Source organism: Furipterus horrens, unplaced genomic scaffold (assembly GCF_987537825.1).
Source record: "Furipterus horrens unplaced genomic scaffold, mFurHor1.1.pri manual_scaffold_7, whole genome shotgun sequence".
Taxonomy (NCBI): domain Eukaryota; kingdom Metazoa; phylum Chordata; class Mammalia; order Chiroptera; family Furipteridae; genus Furipterus; species Furipterus horrens.
Window position 1 is genome coordinate 119,422,854 of NW_028327177.1, and position 23,324 is coordinate 119,446,177.

Below are 23,324 nucleotides of genomic sequence, written 5' to 3' on the forward strand. Positions count from 1 at the left end.
TTGGTTCCTGCTGAGGGCTGTGAAGACAAATCTGGTCCCTGCCTCTCCCCAGCTTCTGGTGGTTTTCTGGCTTCTGCTGCATTACCCCGAGCTCTGCCATCATCTTCACATGGCGTTCTCCTATGTGCATGTCTGGGGCCAAATGTCCCTTTTATACGGAGGACTCCAATCACATCGGATTAAGGGCCACCCCACTTCAGTAAGACCTCATCTTGACTAATTACATTTGAAACAATGCTACTATTTCCAAATAAGATCACATTCTAGTGTACCGGGGTTTAGGGCTTCAACATACAAATTTTGAGAGGCCACAGTTCAACTCCTAACAGATAGTAAATGAAACTCTAAGTCCACCAAACAGATTGTTCTGGCCTAATTAAGCAGGCTCAGAGCGGTACTTCTCAAACTGTTAATATTCACATGACTCACGGAGGAATCTATTGAAATGCAGATTCTGACTCAGTATGTCTGGGGTAGGGGACAAGATTCTGCATATCTGCTACTTTGAGGAGCAAGGTCCCAGAAAACTCTCATGACAGTTTATTCTCACTTCCCATCTCTCGTGTCTATTTTGCCAGAGCTTATTGTGCTTCTTCCCAAGGTCTTGTAAGTCACCACCTGCTCACCTGGAACCATATTTCAAGGGTAGCCACTGCTCAGGGCTTAAACATGATCACACCAGCGCCATTCAGAACCAGCAGAAGCTGAACGTTGTCTGGTGCACAAGTTTTTTCCTGAACTGTGTCTGCAGCCCCTGGCTCTCCCATGTCATCTTTCCCCCTGTATTAGAGCTGGGGTCTGAGTACAGCCGTGGTGGCTTCTGTGTGGTTGAATTCTCCTGAGATCCCACTGAGTACAGGACTAGTTGAAGATAGATTAAGGTTTCCCTGGAATACTTGAATAAATTAATAGCTAGACTAGGGGAAAATATTTGCAGCATATCTCAGACCAAGTATTAGTTCGCAGTATATAGAAAGGAGCTCTACAAATCAAAGAACTCAACATAAAATGGACAAAAATTATGAGGAAGGAATTAACCTAAGAGGAACTCTAATGACTAATAAACATATGCAAATAATTTTGTTCCCATTAGTAATTTGAAAAACATCAATTAAAACACAATCATTTCTTATTCTTTAGAGGAATAAATATTTGAAACATTAAGTGATGGCAAGAATATGGAGAAATAGGTACGTACTCTCACTCATGGACAGAAATACAAATTGGAGGCCAATTTGGTGTTACTGCTACATCTGAATGTGTAATTCCTACGTCTATGGAATTCCACTTTTCGGTATCTACCCTACAGAAACACACAAATACATAAGGGAGCATATTTAGAGGCATTCATTGAAGTATTTATTCATTATTAATACTAGTATAAATTGTTGACAATCTAAATGTATACCAGTAGGGAAATAAACTTGTGTAGAAATACCACATAGCAGTTAAAATGAATAACAACAGATAACATTTCTTGTCTACTTACAATCTACCAGATCCTGTTATAAGTGCTTTTTGTGTATTAACTTTTTAATATAACATAGGTACTATCCTTCTCCCTATTTTAAAGAGGCAGAGACTAAGGCATAGAAAGGGTAGGTAACTTTCTCAAGATTACCCAGCTCGGACAGAGGTGAGATTTGAGTTTATGTAGTCCAGCTCCACAGGATAGACTCTGAACCATTTCAGAGTAACACTTCTAGAGCACTAGAATGGGGTGGTCTCTACGTCCTGATGTAGAAAGATATCTAAGAAATATTATTATATGTAATAATGTAATATAAATGCAAATATATAAATATTATAAATATTAATGAATGAAAAAGCAAGATAAAAAATGAGTCATAGGTTATCTAACACAATCTATGTAGAGAACTCCAAACACATACTTTATGGCAACTTGTGTATGCATGTAAATGCAGTGAAAAGTTCTGGAATGTGTGACAACAAACCAACAGTTACTTCTGGAAAGAGGGAAGGGGTAGCTGTGGAGATTATGAGGGTGGTAAAAAGAACATTTTTTACTTTCATTGGCAATACTTGTTTTTTTGAAAGATTATACATTAATGATTATGTTGCAATTAAAATTAATCTTAGAACATTAATTGGTGATATCAGCTCTTAGTCCTGCACTGACTTGGCTCTGCTCTCTCAGAAGAACAGACGCGTCAGCTGCCTCTCCCTCTGACCTGGATGGGCACATCCTTCCCTTCCTGCTCAGGCGTCACAGAGCTGCCCTATAAGCAATCACCTTTCCTTTACCCTTCTCACCATCATCACTATTTGTTTATCTCTCATGATGGTGTTATTTATTAGCCCTGTGGTGGTTGTTTATGAAAGTTCCTGTTATAATTGGGAAGAATATAAAACCTTTAGTTTGTGAAAGGCTAAGAATCGAATGGCTGCAGCATTGTTTAAAGTGACTTATGTCTGAAGAAGGGGGAGTATTTTCAAAGATTCTGTGTTCTTGAAATTGTCTGTCTTCCCCTAGGCCTAACACAAAATCCTCTATTTCCCTTATAAATCAAAATGACTTTGCTCCTTAAGTACAGTTTATCCTAGTTTATCAGCTTGTCCTCTTACTCCTGCAGCCAGTGCCCAAACTATCCCTGTAATTAAATGCACATAGATTTGTGATAAAAAATGGGATTTATACTTGATTTTTATTTATTGACCAAGCAGATATACTAGGAGATGTTTAATGTGTATAGACAGTAGATTTAAATAGCCGCTTTTCATTTTTAGGCTGAAACCAGATGGCCAGTCCTACTTGCTGTTGCATCTAGCACGTTCTGATTGGCTGACCTGGAAAGGGCCATGCTTGTAGCATACCCCAGCTCTGCGTTCTCCTTCTCTGCAATTGTATCAAAGTCGCCCAAAGAAACCACTTTCCCCACCAAACACATGCTCACCCTTTAGCACTCAAGTTATAGGGATACTTATGCTTGACCTCTGGGATACGTTGAAAAGATATTAGATTCTGTGTAACCCCAATAAACACAGTTTAGCTTCTAAATTCCTAATGCAGGTGCTGAAAAGGAAAAAAAAAAGTGCATGCAGAAAGAAAACTTGATTTAAACAGTTACCCCACAAAAAATGAATTGCAGACCTAAGTCGGCGGCGGCGGCGGCAGCGGCAGCCATCCGTCTCGAGAGACGATGGTGTAGCTTCTTAAGAGTCTATCTGCACCGCCGAAAATGGCTGTGCAGTCCGACTCGGGAGTGACATGGTATCTGTCTCCTCCCGTGTTGAATCGACATCTTGTGATGATGCTGAAGCTACAGAGCCTGGGCAGGGTGATATGGAGGGTCTGCTGTTGCCCATGCAGCAGACCCCCCCTCTCTTCGCAGCTGAAGGGTCCAAGGGAAAGACGGAGTCAATACAGCTTGGCTTCAGGTGCGCCGCAGGAGTTGCCGGTGTTGACTACAACGTCAAACCGCCTTAGGGACTCCGGCTCCGGATTTTCTGTCGGGGTTTACTCCCTTAGCCTTTCCCCTGAAGAGGTATGCCGCAAGGCAGCGGAGGTTTTTTGGAGTCAGAGTTTTCCTTCTCTGATGTGCCCTGACTGGAAGATCGAACCAGCGACACTTAGCTCGCAGGCTGACGCTCAATCCACTGAGCCAAACCAGCCAGGGTATAAGCGTGAAAAAATAAAACTTCTAGAAGAAAATCTTTATGATTTTGGATTGGGCAAAGAGTTTTTAGCTACTGTGCCAAAAGCATGATTGTTAAAGAAAATACTGATAAGTTGGACTTGATCAAACTCAAAAATGTTTGTGCTTCAGAAAATTCCATTAAAACAATGAAAAGACAGGCTTAATAAAGGACTTTATTCAGAACCTATAAAGAACTGTTACAACTCGCTAATAATAAGACGAACAGCTCAATTTTAAAATAGGCAAAAGATTTGCTAGACATTTCATCAAATAAAAGGAATCATAGAAACAGTGACCAAAAGGATGGTTGCCAGAGAATACAGGATGAGTGGATGGGTGATAAAGGTGAAGGGGAATAGTCAATAACATTGTGATAAATTTGCATGGTGACAGATGATTACCAGAATTAGTGGAGTGATCACATAGTAAGGTATAAAATTGCCAAATCACTATGTTATATACCTAAAACTAATGTAACTGATATAGTACTGTATACAAACTTATTATGCTAAGTGAAATAAGCCAGGCAGCGAAAGGCAAACACCATCTGATCTCCCCTAATACAGGAAACTAATGAACAAAACAAACGAATGAGAAAAATAGAACCGGAAGCATGAAAACAAGGAGTAGACTGACAGTAATCAGAGGGGAGGGGGCAGGGGGGAAAAGGAGGAAAGAAGGAGAATGGTCTAGTAAAGGAACTAGAATAAATGACACATGGACATGGACAACCGGGTGAGGATTGACTATGGGAGGGGGGGGGGGGCAGGAGAGAGCAGAGGGGGAAAATGGGACAACTGTTATAGAACAACAATAAAAAAATTTTTTTAAAGTAATTTGAAGGAGACGCAAACATTCAGAGTATCACAGAGAGGAAATTTGAATAACATCTAGACACTGTTGAGTTGGTTCGTGGCATTGTGGTTATATAAATAAGCATCCATATGCCTTAAGATAAATATATATACACACTTAAATTTTTTTAAATTTAAAAAGAAATATGAATGATTAATAAGCATATAAAATATACTCAACACTATCAGCCATTAGAAAACTGAAAATGAAAATCACAATGAGATACCACTATACACCCCACAAGAAAGGTCCTAATCAAAAAGACAGGCATTACCAAATGTTGGGAAGGATGTGTGTGGAGAAACTGGAACCCTGTGCATTGCTGGTGGACATGTACAATGGTACAGCTATTATACGAGCAGTTTGGCAGACTCTTAAAAAATTAAACCATCTTTCCACACCTCATAACAATTCCACTTCTAGGAATCTACACTAGAGAAATGGAAACATTGTTCACATACAAACATGTATGCAAATATTCATAGCAGCATTATTCATAATAACTCCAAACTAGAAACAACCTAAATGTCATCAGCTAGAAAGTGGACAACCAAATAAGATATATGTATACTGTGCCAAGTTAGTTAGCAATAAAAAGAAATTAAGTACTGATACTTGCTACAACATGGAAGGACATAATAAGACATGCTAAGTAAAACAAATCAGATGTGAAAGACTCCGTATTGTTTGATTCTATTTATATGAAATGTCTAGAAAAGGCAAATTGTTACAGACAGAAGGCAGGTCAGTGGTTACCTAAGGCTGGGGTAGGTACAAAGGTTTATTGGAATGGGCATGAGGAAACTTTTTGGGATAATGGAAATGTGAAAAACTAGAATGTGGTGATGGTTGCAAAACTATAAATTTACTAAAAAGAAATGAATTATACATTTACGACTAGTGAATTGTTTGGTATGTAAATTATACCTCAACAATGCTGTTTTTTAAAAAAAGAAAACTAATAGCATATTCATATGTACTTGACCTGAACAGGGGTATTTGATGACTCCAGTACTAGCTTAGTTATTTGCTGACCACATTAGCCAAGACCTTTTGTCCCCAGAGAAGTTTATTATTTACTCTGGGGATTGACCAGTGTTCTGTATCATTTTAAACATAGTACCAAGATAGTAAAGGGCAGAGCAGACAACAAAATGCCTACTTTATCTTATGGTGGTTACAATTACGAGAAAATTCAACTTACAGGAAAAAGTAGCTGCCAACCTATAGCTACTTAAGGAGGCCTTGATAAGTGCTGCTGACATTTGTGTAGACAAATACTCCCTTCTCACCCATGGCTAAAACAATCATTTCAGATCAATTTGGCCATTTTGTACCCTCCCCTCACTGGGAAGAGAGGCCTAGTAAGCAGGTTGGATCAGTCAGAATGGAATCTAGACAGAGTCAGAAGTCACAGATTTGAATTCCTACTCCAGCCACTCAGTGTGTGGGACTTTATAAAGGCCCCTATGCATATCAGCTGATATTATAATCTAAAGTTTCTACAGTATTTAAAATTATACCAATGAACCCATATTTAATATAAACTGGAATTGAACTCTCTTTCTTCTCTGCCAAACTTTTAACTTACCCATTTGTCTAAGGAGTTCCTTAAGTCCCAATGGTAAACTTCATCCCCAGATCCTTCTGACAGATTGTCCCAGTTTCTCTTCTTTGCTCCATTTCAAAGGTCACTACTCCAATGAAGTTCATCAGCACCTGAGCTTGTGAGAACCTTTTGTTTTGTTTTCCCCTGTTCAGTCATTCCTGTTGCTGTCCTGGAACCACCCCTTTTCTAGTCTAAAACATGCAGTGGCTCACTCCCACCTCTAATATTACTTCCCATTGATTCCTTACGCAGGCCATGAATCTCATATCACCCAACAGGTCCCAGTCTCATTTCTCTCGACATGGATCCCCTTCCCCAATCAAACCGACCCCTTTACTGTCCACTCGGTGCTGTCCCTCTAGGCTTATGTCAGAAAGGCCCTCTTTTTATTTCTTAGTGTTCTCTTTGAGGGTCATCTCAATGCTTGATTTGAAAAGGGTGAAGTAAGTTCTTGATCCCACATGCTCCTCAACCTGTTTTCTTAGACACCCGATGCCCAATGCTTATGTGTTTCCCACTGAGGCTTCTTCCAAGTGGGCTTCAAAGCTGTCCCTCTCTTCACCATCTACATTTCTATTTCCTTGATGTTCAGATCTCAGGGGCTTTTAGGAACTTAAATGGCCTGAAAAACTAGTTCATATTATGGAATAGATATATACACACTTTTGAACCCTATTATGAATCAGGACCTCATTTTTAAAGGGACAGTCTGTGACACAATGCAATAGCCCAATGATCACTAATAACATAGAATTCCTTGCAGGGGGAGGGAAACATGGCAGGAGGTGAAGGGGGTGCATAGGAACATTATTCAGTGTCCCTGACATGATTCTTTGAAAGCTTCCACTTAATTCTGCCCATTAAACTGTCTCCCTCTCTGTGATGTGTATCTCACAGGTTTAGGAGCCAGAAAGGCCTGGATCTATGACCTGGCTCTGCCACTGAGTAGCTGTATGACCTTGAGAAAGTCATTGAATCTCTCTGGGCCTCAGTTTTCTAATCTGTATATAGAGGGCCATACTATTTAGCTTGCAGAATGACTGTGAGGGTCAGATGAAATAAGGTATACAAAATACCGAGCAGCAATATCTATCTCATAGTAAGATGTGAATACGGAGGCAATCCATTATCTTATGAAGTCTTGCTCTTGAAAAATTCTATGAATTCATGTTGTATGTCCTCAAACTGTTCTCAAAAAATAGGACTTTGTTTTCTTTTTTTCCCAGAATTTCAGTGGTTCCCTCCTATGTGTGTGTGTGTGTGTGTGTCTTTGTATATATCTATTTATCCCTATATCATTCCATAAGGTATTCAATGTTGCTTTTCCTATTTCTAAACAAAGCATTAAAAAAATAACCTTGAGTTTACATTTAGTTGTAAATTAGTATAAATCTATGTATAAAGTCAAAACTCAAGAAGTCATTTAGTCCACCCAAGAAAGGCCATTGCCTGGGCTTATTTTTTATATCCAGTATATCTCTAGTAACATAATACATCAACGCACAGACTTCTATGAGGTCAGAGTGCTTCTAAATGCATTCTTATTTCAATCCAAACACATTCTTTTCTTTTGAACAAAAGTACTCTATCTTTTAAAATACCTGAATAACTTAACTGTTAGTATTTCTCCATGACAGATTTTAAGTTTATCTCATTTTCTAACCAATACATAATATGGGCCCCTGGGATTAAAAAAACAAGTAAATATTTACAAAGTGTGTTTTCCGTATATGATAGTGTGGTGGTTCAGAACATAGTTTTGGTTTTGATTTGCATCTCAGTTCTTACTCTCTCAGAAATCCTTTGCCTCTCTGCCTTAGTTTCCTCATTAGAAAAATGGAATTGTACTTAAGCCAAATGCATAGAGTTAAAATGAAGATAAATGGCAACAATGAACATAAAGTGATCAGTACAATGTTTAACACTTAGTACATTCTCAATTACTACTCTGTGTATAAAGTTCCCATTTCAATAGTCAAGTGTTATACTAGATGCTTTCACAAAACACCCTCCTCACGGACCTGGAACTTACCAGGTCCCAGCATTTCTTTCATCCCTCTTCCACTCACTCTGAGGACCATTGAGCCACCTTAATATTTTTCTACTGCTAATTTTGTGAAATTGGTAAAATGCATATAACAAAGTGTATCATCTTAACCATTTCTAAGTGTACAGTTCAGTAACGTTGAGCACATCCACACTGGCATGTACCCCATCTCCAGAACTCTTTTCATCTTGCAAAGTGGAAACTCTATACTAATCAAATAACATTTCCCCATTCCCCCAGGTTCATCCATGTTTTAAAGATGCATAAAGAAAGGCAAATTTGCACTTTTTCATTGTTGGGCATTCTAATTTCCAGGCTAAAGTGTTATGACTCCTTAAATCATCCCGTCTCTTATAATCCCTAAACCAATTTCCAAAGTGAAAAATCAAATGCAGTGAGTGAGCAAATGGAGGCATATCTAATGGAGAAACTGGTTCTTGCCTGTTTTTCTTGTTGCCTTTTCTGTTTACCTGATAACCACCAAAAATGTTCCCTTTGAGGTTTTCTGCAAGTTCCTACTTGTGGAGTCCTGTCTGCAAGAGCCTCTGCTTCTCCCAAGAATTTAACACATCATGTACACTTAGGTCCTATTTTCCTAGCACTCTCCTAACCTTTCCAGCTTTATACTGAAACAAAAACTTAGCACTCACCTCTGCCAAACCCACACATATTGTACCATTAAGCAACAGGCTTTGCAGTTAGAAAGGGAAGAGGTTTCCCTTGCATTCTGTGGTGCCAGTTTTTTGTTTTTTTTTGTTCAGCTAGGTTAAGTCAGATTAACAATATCAGATAAATAGGGCAGCTGTCAAGGTATTCAATAATACATTGAAACATTCTATTTAAAGAATGTATAATTCAACAGCTATGATATGTGGAAGTGCTCAAAAGCTCCCAGGGAGGTGGCCAATACAGATAGACAAATTCATCAGGAAGTCACTAAAAAAAGAGATTTAACTGAAGTTAAGAAAAGGAATATGCCTGAGATAAAACCTAAACCCTAGAGAGTAACAAGGGTTCAGGCTTTTTGATCCCAAGCTCTGTATTTCCAAGGGTTTTGTGAGCTAATCTTCTGTAAATGGTCTATGTTGCACTCTATTCAGGTTTCATCCTGGCCAGGCCACAGCTTTTGGTTTCTGGTTCCCCTGGCCGGTCACAACGCAAAGCCAGGCTGGAGTTCAACGGAAGACAGATCCTGTGCCTGGAGCAGATATGAAGTGATGTGTCCCATCAGCTTGCCATTCTTATTCTAAGAGTAACTGTTCCTGTGCCTCATTCTTTTTGGAGGGGTGGAATGTATTATCCTTAAGATAAATGCCTCTCTCTAAAACAGGGCTTTCTGAACAAAACCTTACCTCTTTTGCAGGGAGAGTAAAAAGGGTGAGGGTGGAACAGAGTAGAAGTTTGAGTGGTTGGGGAGGAGAGCAAATCACTGCATCCTTGAAGGTGAAAATCTATTTGGAACACAGGCCAAAAACCAATGGCATGTGCAGTTGTCTTCAGGGGCAGAGGCCTCAGGTATCATCTTGGACCTGGGCCAGAGTCAAAGATGTCCATGTGAAAAGGACAGAGAAAAAATTCCACCAAAGATTTTTTTACTTCATGTTATTAATTTTTAAACCATTGTATTAAGGTATATTTAACATGTAGAAAGTTGTACATAGTTAACATATACAATTTGATGAGTCTGGGATAAGAATACTCTTGTGAAACCACTATCACCATCAAAGCTAGGAACATATCCATCCGCCTAAAAGTTTCCTCCTACCGCCTTTTATTATTATTGTATTTTTTTTGTATGTATGATAAGAACCCTTAACACAAGATCTACCCTCTTACTAAATTTTGAGTATAGAATACAGTATTGTTAGCTAGAAGCATTATGCTATGTAGTAGATGTTCAGAACTTCTCTTGCATGACTAAAAGTTTGTACTCTTTGATTATAATTTTGAAATATGAATGTAGATCAGCCAGACCAGTCTTTCTGAAAATCATTAGGCCTGGGAGCTTTGGAGCAAGGGGCTTTGCAATTTACTTTGACCACCCAGGATGAGGGCAATCAATTGCACTTTCGCTCTCACCAAACTTCCCAGACTCTCTTCATTACCAACAGAAAGGAAGAGAAGTTTCCTGCCCACAGTAAAAACACCCTAATTCCCACCTGGACAGCTGTTATTTCCCCGGCTTCCTTTACTTAAAAAGAACAAAACTGATCATAACACATTAGGACCCTTTACTTCTTGGGGAAAAGAAAACCATTACATTGCATTAGGGAGTTTCCTGAGGATTCCTAAAAGTTTAGCAGAGGTGTTCACGAATATGGTGCTTTTGGTTTTTCTCACATCCCCTAATTTTTGTAGGATAGTGGGAAGGTATTCAGAGTCACCTCTCCATTTTTCCTCAACAACTCGGCCCCTGTTAATCAGCCATGCTGTGTTTGTGATGACTCTGTCCCCATAGTGAGTTTGTGTTGCAGATGACTCCTCACTGACTTTCCAGGAATCTCTTCTGTAGACCCTGGGAGTTAACACCAATTGCCACTCAGAATGTATGGCCTTGTGTGCTCTGTAGCAGTGAATGGAGCCCAAACTCCAACTGAGACAGCCCAGTGAATATCCAAAGTGGAGATCACCCAATCCTACGGCCTGGGCCACAGGCGTGCATATCTGCATGACCACAAATGACTGCATCAGAAATTCTCCAGGGTAGATATTGGGTAATAGTACTAGTGAAAGAATGATAGCCAGCCTTTGAGTCCTTATCATGTACCAGCATTATTACAAGTGCATTGAATTTTTGAATCACAAGTCCTTGTATGTTTACTCCTCACAGCAATTGAGGGTCTATTATTGTTCTCTTTATAATAAGGGGAATAAGGGGAGAGGGGGACTGAGATACAAAGGTCTTACAGCCAGTAAACAACCAAGCCAGGGTTTGGACCCAGGTACTCAAGTACCAGACCCTGCCCATTTAACCTTTATGTTATTTTGAGGACAATAATGAACATTTCTTACTTCAGATAACTGAAACATTTAGACCTAAGTCCATCTACTCTAAAAAATGGAGATTTCCACCTTTTCGAAGACCTTCAGTGAGCTCCTAGGAGAAGGACAAAGCAATGGTCTCTGAGCCCTCTCTCAGCTTGATCTCGCAGTGAGTTGCTGCATGTGCTGAGTTTCAGCACCCAGGAGCCGCTACATCAGATGTGGGGGGCAGAAGCCAAGCTCAGTAGAAATATCTTTTCACAAGGGGAATATATCCCTCCTTAAGGGTCCTTAACCTTTATGAGAATTCTCTCTTATGTCTTCAAAAGGGGATAGGATGGCAATGGAGATACCACTGCCCTTTATAGCACCAGAAAGGTAAATTTTGGTGTAAAATAGCAACTCTCTTCCTGTGGCATGCTGCTTGGCTGCTTCCTGCTTCCCACAGTTTATGATAAAATTCCACAGTGCTCGGCAAGATTATCCAAGCATTACAGATGTGCCTAATACTATCAAAGCAGGCAGATTAAAGAAGAATGGGAATGATCAACATAATGGGTAGATTTGAGAGCAAACAAGGTCATGCTTTTCTTTTTCTGTTTGTTTTAAAGAAGTCAAATTAAATCCAGATCTAGCCACCACTCAACAAAATTGAAAAGGAATTAACATTGGTCAATTTCCATTTTAAGGGCCTTCTTCTTCTATCTTTAATCATACAAATTCTTAGGTAATTCAACCTAATCCAGAGTAACAGGGGAAGATTTAGGCTTGTAGGCCCCTGTTAGGTGTTGTTATTTTTGCTCAGACCTGCATGGATTATTTAAAATTCCAGCTCTGGTGTCATTTCACTTCTTCATCACCAGTCTCAGACTCTGGAGCCTTTAAGACCATGGTGCTTGAAAGGCCAGCCTACACAAATACCTTAGAGCCAGCCTCCATGGGTCTTCACATGGCCTGCATGGTTTTTCAACAGAACTCTTGTGTCAAATGTGTGGGCTTTTTCCTCACACCAATCACTTCTCCTGCTCTCTGGACACAAAAAGAGTGTCCTACCATTCAGTCTTATTCTGACCCTAACTACCTCACATGAGACCAGACACCTACAGGGTAAGGACACAGTCCCACAAGGCTGCTCCCATTTCAGACACCAGTTGTAAGTCTCGGGTTACCATCTGTACTTGCAACCAACAGGCTATAAACTGGGGATTCCTATAACCCTGTCTTTGGGTTCTAAAACTTGTTAGAACAGCTCATAGAACTCAGGGAAGCACTTTACTTACAGTTACTGTTTTATTGTAAAGGATACAACTCAGGAAGAGCCATATGTAAGAGATGCATAAGGAAAGGTATGGGGGTGAGGGTATATAGGAATTTTCCATGTTCTTTCCATGTATACCATACTCCCAGGATCTCAGGATGTTCACCAACTCAGGAGGTCCCCAAGCTTTGATACAAGTTTCATTAGGTAGGAATGTCTGATGAAATCATTAGCCAATAGTAATTAACTCAACCTCCAACCCCTCTTCCCTCCCTGGAGGTTGTAGGTTGTAGGTCGGAGGTTGGGGCTTTAAGTTCCAATCCCTTAATCATACCTTGGTCTTTCTGATGACTGGCTTCATCCTCAGCCATCTCAATTGCACACAAAAGAGAGTATCACTTCAGAGATTCCAAGGGTTTTAGGAGCTGTGTGCCAGGAGCTTGGAAAAAAATCAAATACATGTTTCTTATTATATATAATTCGGTCTCTGTCTCCTATAGTTCTGATATGTTTCTTTCTCCCTTTCCCAGTTTCTGGAACCATCCATAGTCAAACTAACATGATTAGTCCTCAAAGTACACAGCCTCATCCCATCCCCCTATGACAATATGGTAGAAACTTGGCTAGAGTGTCTTTATTTTATTGAACAAACACTACATAATAGTTATTGTGGGTTAAAACCTGTTCTAAGCACTTTACAATGTTTTTGCCCATATAATTCTTGTAACAGTATGATGAAGTAAGTATTATTCGTATCTCCATTTGACAAATGAAAAAAAAAAGAAACTTAAGCACAGAGGGGTTCAGTAACCTGTAAAAGGTCAAACTGTGGTGAAGCCAGGATTCAAATTCTCTATTTGCTTTGAAATATAAAATATGTTATCAACTCCCTGCATCACCAGCCACCTCCACAAGAAGTCAATCCTTTAGGAGCGCAATGCTGTGTCTCTCACCTGAGACATATAAGGGAGGTGCTGCATTTCTTCCCTGATGAGCTACTAGCATAAAATAAAGCACCACCCTCACAGGATACTGAACTCAGAAAATCATTGGGTTAGAGAAACAAGTGTCTCTAAAGCCTAAAGTCAGGCAAGAAGACCTCTGAGATAAATTTCCATGAGGGGAGGAAGAGCCAGGGCTGAGTCAAGTGGTTTAAGGAGAATGGTCCCCACCATGTTTACCAGCCAAGCCTAGGGCACACTTGTACCTTGAGGAAAGACCAGTGTGAATGGCTATGAAGAGCACCAGAGTTCCCAGAACATGTTCTAAGCTGCCCATTGACCTCCCTTACACCTTGAGGGAGAGATGGAGGCTTGAGTAGCTATTGACACTGGCGCAGCAACAACCAAGGCCGGAAGCTGATGCTCGTGATGATGGGCCACTCTATGGACTTCAGCGCCTCTGGTAGCAGCCACAAAGAAAGGATCTGTTGGGGCCATCCCAGTGTTTGCTTGGACACCAGGCCACCAGCAGTTTCTGTGAGCAATGTAGTCCTCCAGGCAAAGCGGGCTGTATGTGAGCAAGAGCTCCTCTGTTGATGGGAGCAAACAGGGCTGTTGATTTTTGTGCACTTGTGCACTTGTCACCCTTGGAGTTTCCTAGATGTATCAACAATAAAGTGCATGGTGAGAGACTTTTTATTAGAGATTTCTTTTGAAAGGATCAGACTTGGGAATCCAGTAGGCTTGAGTTCAAATTCTTACTCTTCTATTCCCTTGCAACTTACTCTTGGGAGAAATTATTATATTTCTCTGCTTCTATCTCTAACTGTGACATTGGGATCATGTGACCTATCCCTGTGATTGTTCCTAGTATTTAGTGAGATAATGCTTTCTAATTCACTGATTCAATACCTGGTGCATTAGTACCTGACAAGCGATAGAAGTATTTTGAGCATTATTTCTTAAATCTGCCTTACCTTCATTTCCTTATCCATAAAATGGTATTGCCTCACAAGGCTGTTGAGAATATTAATTAAATACAATTAATAATTCTAAGTGCCTTGGAGCAAAGGCACCAACCCTATATAAATTTCCAAAAAACAAAACAAGCCCAGCTTCTACACACCTCTCCTCCCCAGCATGCCATGGTTTTTTTTCTGAGTTCTTGCTGCAGCATGATTCAATTTTCTCATTTTGGTGGAACTTTTTTGAAAGGAGAAATACAATGAAACCTTGTTTTATTGCTTGTCTATTCCCACATTCAACATTTGCCTGCCTGTCATGTTCCCAGCTCCTTGAAAAATGAAAACAACATGGTTTTCTGTGTGTCTTTCAGTCTTCAAAGAACTCTCCTGCCTGCCCCTGGCAGTCGAAGCCTAGGACGTGTCTCTTGATGCTGTTGTTTACTGATGTTCTGCACGCTTTTTAACAGCCCTGGCTTCTCCACTGCATGGGTTCTAGCTATTTTGGCAATGGTGGGGATGTTTTTCGTTGTTCTTGTGGAAAGCAGACCTTGTGGCTGCTCCCACTGCAGCTGCTCAACTTCAGAAAAGAAAAATGTGAGGGTCTGAGGCATCCTTTCAGCAGACTTCCTTCTTTTTCCTTCTTTTTACGTGGAGGTTGAATCTTTGAGGATCAACAATTATAATTATATTGTGGTTTTAATGTGATCATAAAGCAATAATTCCATTTGTTTGTTTGTTTGTTTTTAAGAATTCTGTGGGCTCCAAGGTAATTGTAACACTGTTGATCATTTATTTGACTCACAGCACTCAAACTTGACCTCTAGGAGTCTGTGCCAATATAGAGTTTACACTGAAAGCAGAAGGACATTTAATGAGTCTTCACTTACAACAATCTGATGAGTTGGGTTAGCTCTGAAATGAGGAGATTCAGTTGCCAATAAAGGATGCTAATTTTATACATACATGCAGAGAAAGTCCAGAAATAACCTTCTAACAACATGCTGCTTGGGTGCCAAGCATTTCAAGTCCACTAAATTAAAAGGTATAAGCAATCATGGTCAAAATTAGAAAGCTTCTAAAATCATCTGAACCTCTTTTGAAAGCCTGTTTTTGAGCAATGCTCTCCACTGACTTTTACTTAAGTCCAAAGCATAGGTTAAAAATTGTATTGTACCAGTTTACAGAAGCTCACTGAAGTTGCCCTGTCCTTCCTGGCTGTTAATAGGGATAAGACTTTCCTAGGGATAAGACTATCATATTTTGATAGCAGCAGCTCACTCATTCCATGGCATGTTATATTCAAAAATATTATGAGGACATACAAAATGGTGCTCCCTAAGGAGCAATTTCCATTTGACAGAGATAACTTTTATACTCTAAATACTATATGTAAAGGCCTTTAATAAACTGTCTAAATTAGAGGTATCATTTATTGAGATTTAATGGAATAGGAAATGAACACAGACATATATAAATATATACATATGAGAGGGGATTCCATAAAACCCAGATATCTTTTGGAAGGAGGGTGCCTTGTAGTATATATAGGCTTCCCCCACTAGCTGAGTGTTCTAGAAACCCATCCATATCAATGCACCAGTTGGTGTTGTGAGAGGCAGCTTTTGGCTTCAGTGAATTTTTTTGAAGACTCTTTCAGTGCATTTGCCCATTTCATGATGGGTGATTTACGAGCACACCTACCCCACACTATGCTGACTGTTCAACAGTTTTTAACCAAAAACAGCATGAACTCCAATGCCTCACCCTCCCTATTCACCTGATCTCACTCCAAGAGACTTTTTTTTTTTGTATCCCTAGATGAAAAAAGTCCTCAAAGGGAAACATTTTGCTGATGTGGCAGAGATAAAACTAAAAATGGCAGAAACACTAAAAGGCATCAAAATTGATGAATTCAAAAAATTGCTTTAAGCAGTGGAAAAATGTCTTGATAGGTGTATTACATCAAACGGAGAGTACTTTGTAGGTGACTAAAGTTTAAACATGTAAGAATAAATACACAATTTTTTATAAATAAATTCAATTTGTAGGTGTGGTCCCTTCTTGTATTATTAAGACAAGTTCTATAAGCAATGGAACTTAGGATACAAAAAAGAAAAGAAATAATGAATAAAAGTAATGATTTTACTGAATGCTAGGCATTCCTCTAAATGATATACAAATAGTATTTACTTCTCACAAACCCCCAGTAAACTAGATTTTGCTATCCCCATTTTATAGATGAGCATAGTAAAGCTCAAAGAGAATAAGAAACTTGCCCAGTGGCATGTAACAAGCAGGGATTCTGGAATTCAACGCCTCTTACATAAGATGACATTAGCATGGACAGAGCAAAGAGGGAGGACTAAGAATGCATCCCTCTCCCTTTTGGCAGAAAAAGTGAAGTGAGGAGGCAAAGTCCCCAGGAAACTTCTTACTTTGGTTTCATGTTTACTAAATTTAAACAAGATAGGAAAAACTTTAAGGTCCTGTGTATAAAAATGACATGCAAATTCATAATTCCAATATTTTTTAAAAATATGTGTGGTAAAATTTCAAAGGTAACCACCAAAAGAATAGAATTGGAGTATATAACTTGCAAACCAATACAGGAGGAAATGTTCAATAAGAAACAAATAAAACAAAAAACAAGTGTTAAATATTTTTTTGAAAGGATAGAAAGGAAAAAGGGTATCTTTTGAAAAAAACAAAAAAAAAAAAGAACATGGTAGATCCGAATTCAAACACATTAGCAATTACAATAAATGTATTTGGACAAAATTATCAATTTAAAAGACAAAGATTTTTAGTTGGGATATTAAAATTTTAGTATATGCTGCTTACAAAATAACACTCAAAATATAAGAATATGGAAAGAATGAAAATAAAGAGATGGAGAACATACATCCAAAATGCTAACAAGAGGAAACTGACATAACTATAATATTAACAAGCAAAATAGATGTTAAGACAAAAAACATTGTTTAGGAGAGCAAGAGTGTGTATTAATTTTGTGTTGCTGTGTCATGAATTATTTTAATTGGGGTTAAAAACACCAATTTATTATCTTACAGTTTCCATGTGTCAAGAGTCTGGCACTGCATGACCAGGCTCTGTGTTTAGGGTCTCACAAAATTGACATTAAGGTATTGGCAAGTTATATCCCCACCTGGAGTCTTGACTAGGGAGAGATTTGCTGCAGGCACCTTCTAGTTCTTGGGAGAATTGATCTTTCTGTTGCTCTAGGAATGAGGTCTGTGTTGTCTTGCTAGCTGTTAGGCAGGGACCATTTTTAGCCCTTAGTGACCACACTCAGGTCCTTGTCTCCTGCTCCCTTCCATCTCAGCAACAGAGAATTTCCTCTGTATCAGGTCTCTCTCATGCTTTAAATCTCTCGACTGCTGCTCCCAGCCAGGGAAACTCCTCTGCTTTTAGAAGGCTTGGGCGATTAGGTTAGGCCCACTCAGATCATCTCACTTTCTTAAGGTCATCTGTGCCATAACATAATTACGGGGTAAAAGCCATCAACTTAACAGCTGTAGGAATTATGCTGGGTCTGTACAGCAAAAGAGCAGAATATCTTGAGGGACATTTTAGAATTCTGCCAACCACCAAAGGCACTATGGTCGATGTATGTGGGTTATGCCAGGAAAGGGGGTCTACTCCTGGACTAAAAGGTTCAATTTTCCAGTCATATGTAAACATCTAAATGTATGTGGTTCACCAAGATATCTCAGAATAAATTAATCAGCACTCGGTAGATTCAGGGAGGAAATGATGTATTCATGATTATGGTGGAATGTGTCAATACACCTCTTCCAAATGGTCAAAAAACTAGTAAAGCTAGACTATTTGAAAAGCACAACTTAAGAACTTTGTGAATCTGGACATTCATGGGATATTAAGACCAAAGAAAACACATTCTTTTCAAGCAAACATGAAACCACTACATCTAAGCAAAAAATTTAAAGCTTTGACAAAACGTGAGAATTCCTAGAAAAATTTAACTTACCAAACTTTCTCAAGGTGAATTAGTCTGAATAAACCCAATAACCTCTAAAGAAATTAACTGGAAGTTAAAAATATTTTTGCAAACAAATAAAAACACCAGTTCCATATGGGTTTTTTGAGTCTACAAAACTTTCCAAAAACAATCATTTTAAACCTAACTTAAACTTTCCAATATATAAAAACAGAGCAAATATTTTCCAATTCAATTTATGAGTCCAGTAAAACTTAAATATCAAAGCGAAACAAATGAGAGTATAAGAAAAGTCATTTTTATATGGGAACATAGATTAGAAATTTTTAAAACAATATATGGCAAATTAATTCAGGAAGCATATATAAAAGGTAATATATTATAATCAACTTGAATTTATCACACTTATACAAAGTCAGTGTAACATTATAAAAACCTATAAATATCAGTTATGACATTAAAATGTTAAAGAAAAATATATGTGATCTTCTGGGTATATGCAAAATGGGCATCTGATAAATTTCCTTAGCAAAATATTTACTAAAATGTACTTTAGTCTGATAAAGTTTGTCACAAAAAGGTAAAGCAAATATCTACTTTAAGGTGGAGAATGTTTCTTTAAAATCAAGAACAAAACAAGAATGCCCATTACCCATTTTATTTAAGACTGGATTTTAATTCTTAGCCATTGGGATAAAACAAGAAGGAATAAAAAATATAAGGGCGAGAGAGTAAGAAAAGTGTAATTTTCAAAAATGATGTAATTTCAATACAGAAAAAGTTTCAAAAATTATAAATTATTAGAAATAAGAGAGCTTAGCAATATATATGACATATAAATTGTATAAATTTGAAATCCTTTTAGTGATAAATAAAATTCCTTACTTAACAAGCCTGAGAAAAAATAAATTCTCTAAAATTAAAATTTACACAAAAGACCAAATATAACACTTTAAAGTAAATATGAAGAATATATTTATGACCTCAAAGTATAGAAGTCTTTTTAAAACAAAACAGAAAGGCATTAACTGTGTAAGAAAGGACTGACAAATTAAACTACCATAAGAATAAGTGTCACCATAAAGATTATGAAAAGACAAGCCACAAAGTTAAGATAGTTGCAACAAAATTAACAAAGATTTGATCTTCAAAATATATAAATAACATTCACAAGTCAATAAAAAATCCATCAACACAATCAATTAAAAATAGGCAAATATATATATAATCAGAAAATCCCATAAAAGCAAATACTTTTAAAATATGGTGCCTTAATTCAAGTAACCCAAGAAACAGTCTGAGATTGAGATTAATGTACAGGAGAATTATTGCAAATTGCTCTCATAAGATGAAATATAATAATGAGAATAGATATTTGCAATATATGGCTCTATATTATATTTGTCATATAATATAATGTATAATATATATGTATCTGATATCGAAACATCTATGCCTTGCAGGACACTTGGTCTTATCCAAAACATCTCCTGGGACATTTGGTTTGTGATTTGTTAAAAAATAAAAATATTTGACATGATCTCTGTGCTCATCAGTGTTGGACGTTTTCAGAGCAACCGAACCGCAGCCTGTCCGCCGCTGAGCCGTCTCCTGTGAAAAGCCTAAGCCAGTTGTGTAGCTTTCTCCCTTTGTCTCATAAGCACGTGCACCAACGCGAATGCTAATTCACCAGCTGCCCGCCTTACAGATTTAAGAACAAGAAGAAAGACAGTACAGAAATGAGGCATCGCCGAATAGAAGGTAACATGGAGCTGAGAAAGGCTAAGAAGAATGAACAGATGCTGAGGAGGAGAAACATAAGCTCGTCTCCCGTTGATGCTACTTCTCTGCAGGAAAACCACAATGACCAGGGCACTATAAATTGGTCTGTTGAGGACACTGTCAAAGGCATAAATAGCAACAATTTGGAAAGCCATCTCCAATCTACTCAGGCTGCAAGGAAACTGTTTTCTAGGGAAAACAGCCATCCATAGACAACATAATCTGGGCTGGTCTGATTCCAAAATTTGTGTCCTTCTTGGGCAGACCTGATTAAAGTCCCATTCAGTTTGAATGTGCCTGGGCCCTCACTAACATTGCTTCTGTGACATCGGGACAGACAAAGGCTCTAGTAGATGGAAGTGTTATCCTGGCATTCATTTCTTTGCTGGCATCTTCCCATGCGCACATCAGTGAAGAAGCTGTATAGGCTCTAGGAAATATCGCAGGTGATGGTTCAGTTTTCTGAGACTTGGTTATCAAGTATGGTGCAGTTGACCCACTGTTGGCTCTTGCAGTTTCTTATATGTCATCTTTAGCATGTGGTTACTCACGTCATCTTACCTGGATACTTTCAAACCTTTGTCACAACAAGAATCCTGCACCCCCGTTAGATGCTGTTGAGCAGATTCCTCCCACTTTGGTTCCTCTCCTGCATCATGATGACCCAGAAGTATTAGCAGATAGCTACTGGGCCATTTCCTACCTTACTGATGATCCAAATGAATGTATAGAAATGGTTGTGAAAACAGGAGTGGTGCCCCAACTTGTGAAGCTCCTGGGAGCTACTGAATTGCCAATTGTGACTCCTGTGCTACGAGCCACAAGAAATATTGTCACTGAGACAGATGAACAGATGAACAGATGAACAGGTTGTGATAGATGCAGGAGTGCTTGCTGTCTTCCCCAGCTTGCTAATGAACTCTAAGACCAGTATTCAGAAGGAAGCCACATGGACAACGTCAAATGTCACAGCTGGCCGCCAGGACCAGATACAGCAAGTTGTGAATCATGGATTAGTACCACTCCTTGGTGTTGTTCTCTCTAAGGCAGACTTTAAGACACAGAAGGAAGCTGTATGGGCTGTGACCAACTATACAAGTGGTGAAACAGTTGAACAGATTGTATTCCTTGTTCATTGTGGCATAATAGACCCATTGGTGAACCTCTTAACTGTGAAAGATACCAAAATTATTTTGGTTACTCTGGATGCCATTTCAAATATCTTCCAGACTGCTGAGAAACTAGGTGAAACTGAGACTTAGTATAATGATCGATGAATGTGGAGGTTTGAAAAAAACTGAAGTTCTATAAAACCATGAAAATGAATCTGTATACAAAGCTTCATTAAACTTGATTGGGAAGTACTTCTCTGTAGAGAAGGAGGAAGATCAAAATGTTGTGCCAGAAACTACCTCTGATGGCTATATGTTCCAAGTTCAGGATGGCACTCCTGGGACCTTTAACTTTTGATTGTACAGCTGAGTCATAAAGTGTTGTTTTTTTGTGTACAATGGTATAAGTTTGTCTTACTGGTTCTCTACTAAGAACTCTTTTTAAATGTGGTTTGTTATTGTAGCACTTTTTACAATGAAACTATATTTGAGCATCTCCAAACTGTACATACTGTATGAAACTTCTCTCAATGGATTTCTTATTTCTATGTGGAATTTCACATCTTACAATGTCCTGTAAACAAAGACTAAGTTCCACCATTTGCGTTACTTCACCACGCCTATGTTTCGCTTATCAGTTTGGGGAGTTCTTAGGTTGCAAAAGAAGGGTAACAGAACCAAAATGATGTGACTAATTAGAGGTATAGCTCTGATTATAGACATCATTTGATGTAAGGTTCATGATGTCATCAAGGATGGAGGGCTGATAACCTTTCCTGCCTGCTTCTGAGTTCTGGTTTTGCTCTACGCTGCTTCTCCTCTTGGTAATAATGGCAGTTGGCATTTCCAGACCTCACATACATTTCACACCAGGCAGAACATTTTCAGGGTTTTCACAGAATGAATAAAATTTCCCAGAAGTCCTCAACCAGCCTCCTCAAGTCTCAGTGGCCAGGGAGATGGAATAAAAATCTTATATTTAATGATGAAAAAAATTTTAATTTTTTAAAAATTTTATCTACTTTATTTTTATTGTAATCCATGATGAATTTTGGATTTCACATTTATTCCTGTTCATCCCCATCATGAAGTTCAGTAGGGTTACTCCTAAGTCAATGAGCAAATGCTCTCAAGTATATATCTGTGTGATTATTGGCTTTTTATTATACCTGTTAACAATATTGGTTATATGAATTTGATTTTGTTGCTATTGCCGTAAAGTTGGTGGTCATGTTTAAGTGACCACTAAGAACCAGGTGATAACTTGTTCTTTGCTATTCATCTTTTTACACTTCAATAAATCTCCAAATTGAAGGATGATGTATTACTATCAGCTTGAAATTTCCTCTGCTAGCCTTCCATGACATTGTTCATCCTGTTATTGCCTTTCAGTACTGATCTATAAACACTCCAAGTTTCTGGTAGAATCCTTGGAGCTTCTGGCCTTCTGCTTCTTCTGTACTTTCCACAGACATGATCTAACATAATCCATTAGATCATCTACATTTTCTTCTACATTCTGTACAGTGGACTCAAAATCTTATTTACATCTTCCAAAGGTACAAATGGAAGTACTAACAACATGCGTGCACGCTTATGAATGTTACCTTTTGTTGTCATATACCTGCACATTAGACCCAACAAAGGTTTTTTTCACCACAGTGATTGTGAAAAGTGAAACAAGCATTCTTTACTTGTGCAGATGGTAGGAGTAGTCAAATTGCATTCATATTTTCAATCTCAAAATCCATAATGCATAGTGAAGGGTTAATGTCTAGATTTCTTTCCCATGCAAATGCAAGTACTTTCTGAGATATGTATCTGTAAGTGTCTCCTTATCTTCCATTGTTAATGCATAAATCAGTGGCATAGTCTAAACCAATACTACACCATGGACAGTAAATAACTGAGTAAACTGTGCTGGTGCCATTCTGAAGGAGCCATCTCTGAATAATGTGGTACCGGCACTTAAATATATAATATTGTCATAGACTGTGTAAATAAGAATTCTCTTGTCCTGTTGAGTACCAGAATTGGGGGGGGGGGGGCGTTCTCTGTGTCTGGTCACGTTATATTCCTCTGGAATTTCAATCCTGTGTAATGAGGTTGGGTTTGGAAGTCAATGTCTGTTTTAA

At 38.5% G+C, this 23,324-nt stretch overlaps 1 pseudogene; it reads left to right on the forward strand.

Moving 5' to 3' along the window:
- The window catches only part of LOC150005153 (importin subunit alpha-1 pseudogene), a 58,198-nt pseudogene extending 36,651 nt beyond the window's left edge, over positions 1 to 21,547 (forward strand).
- Positions 21,548 to 23,324: the final 1,777 nt, after the last annotated feature.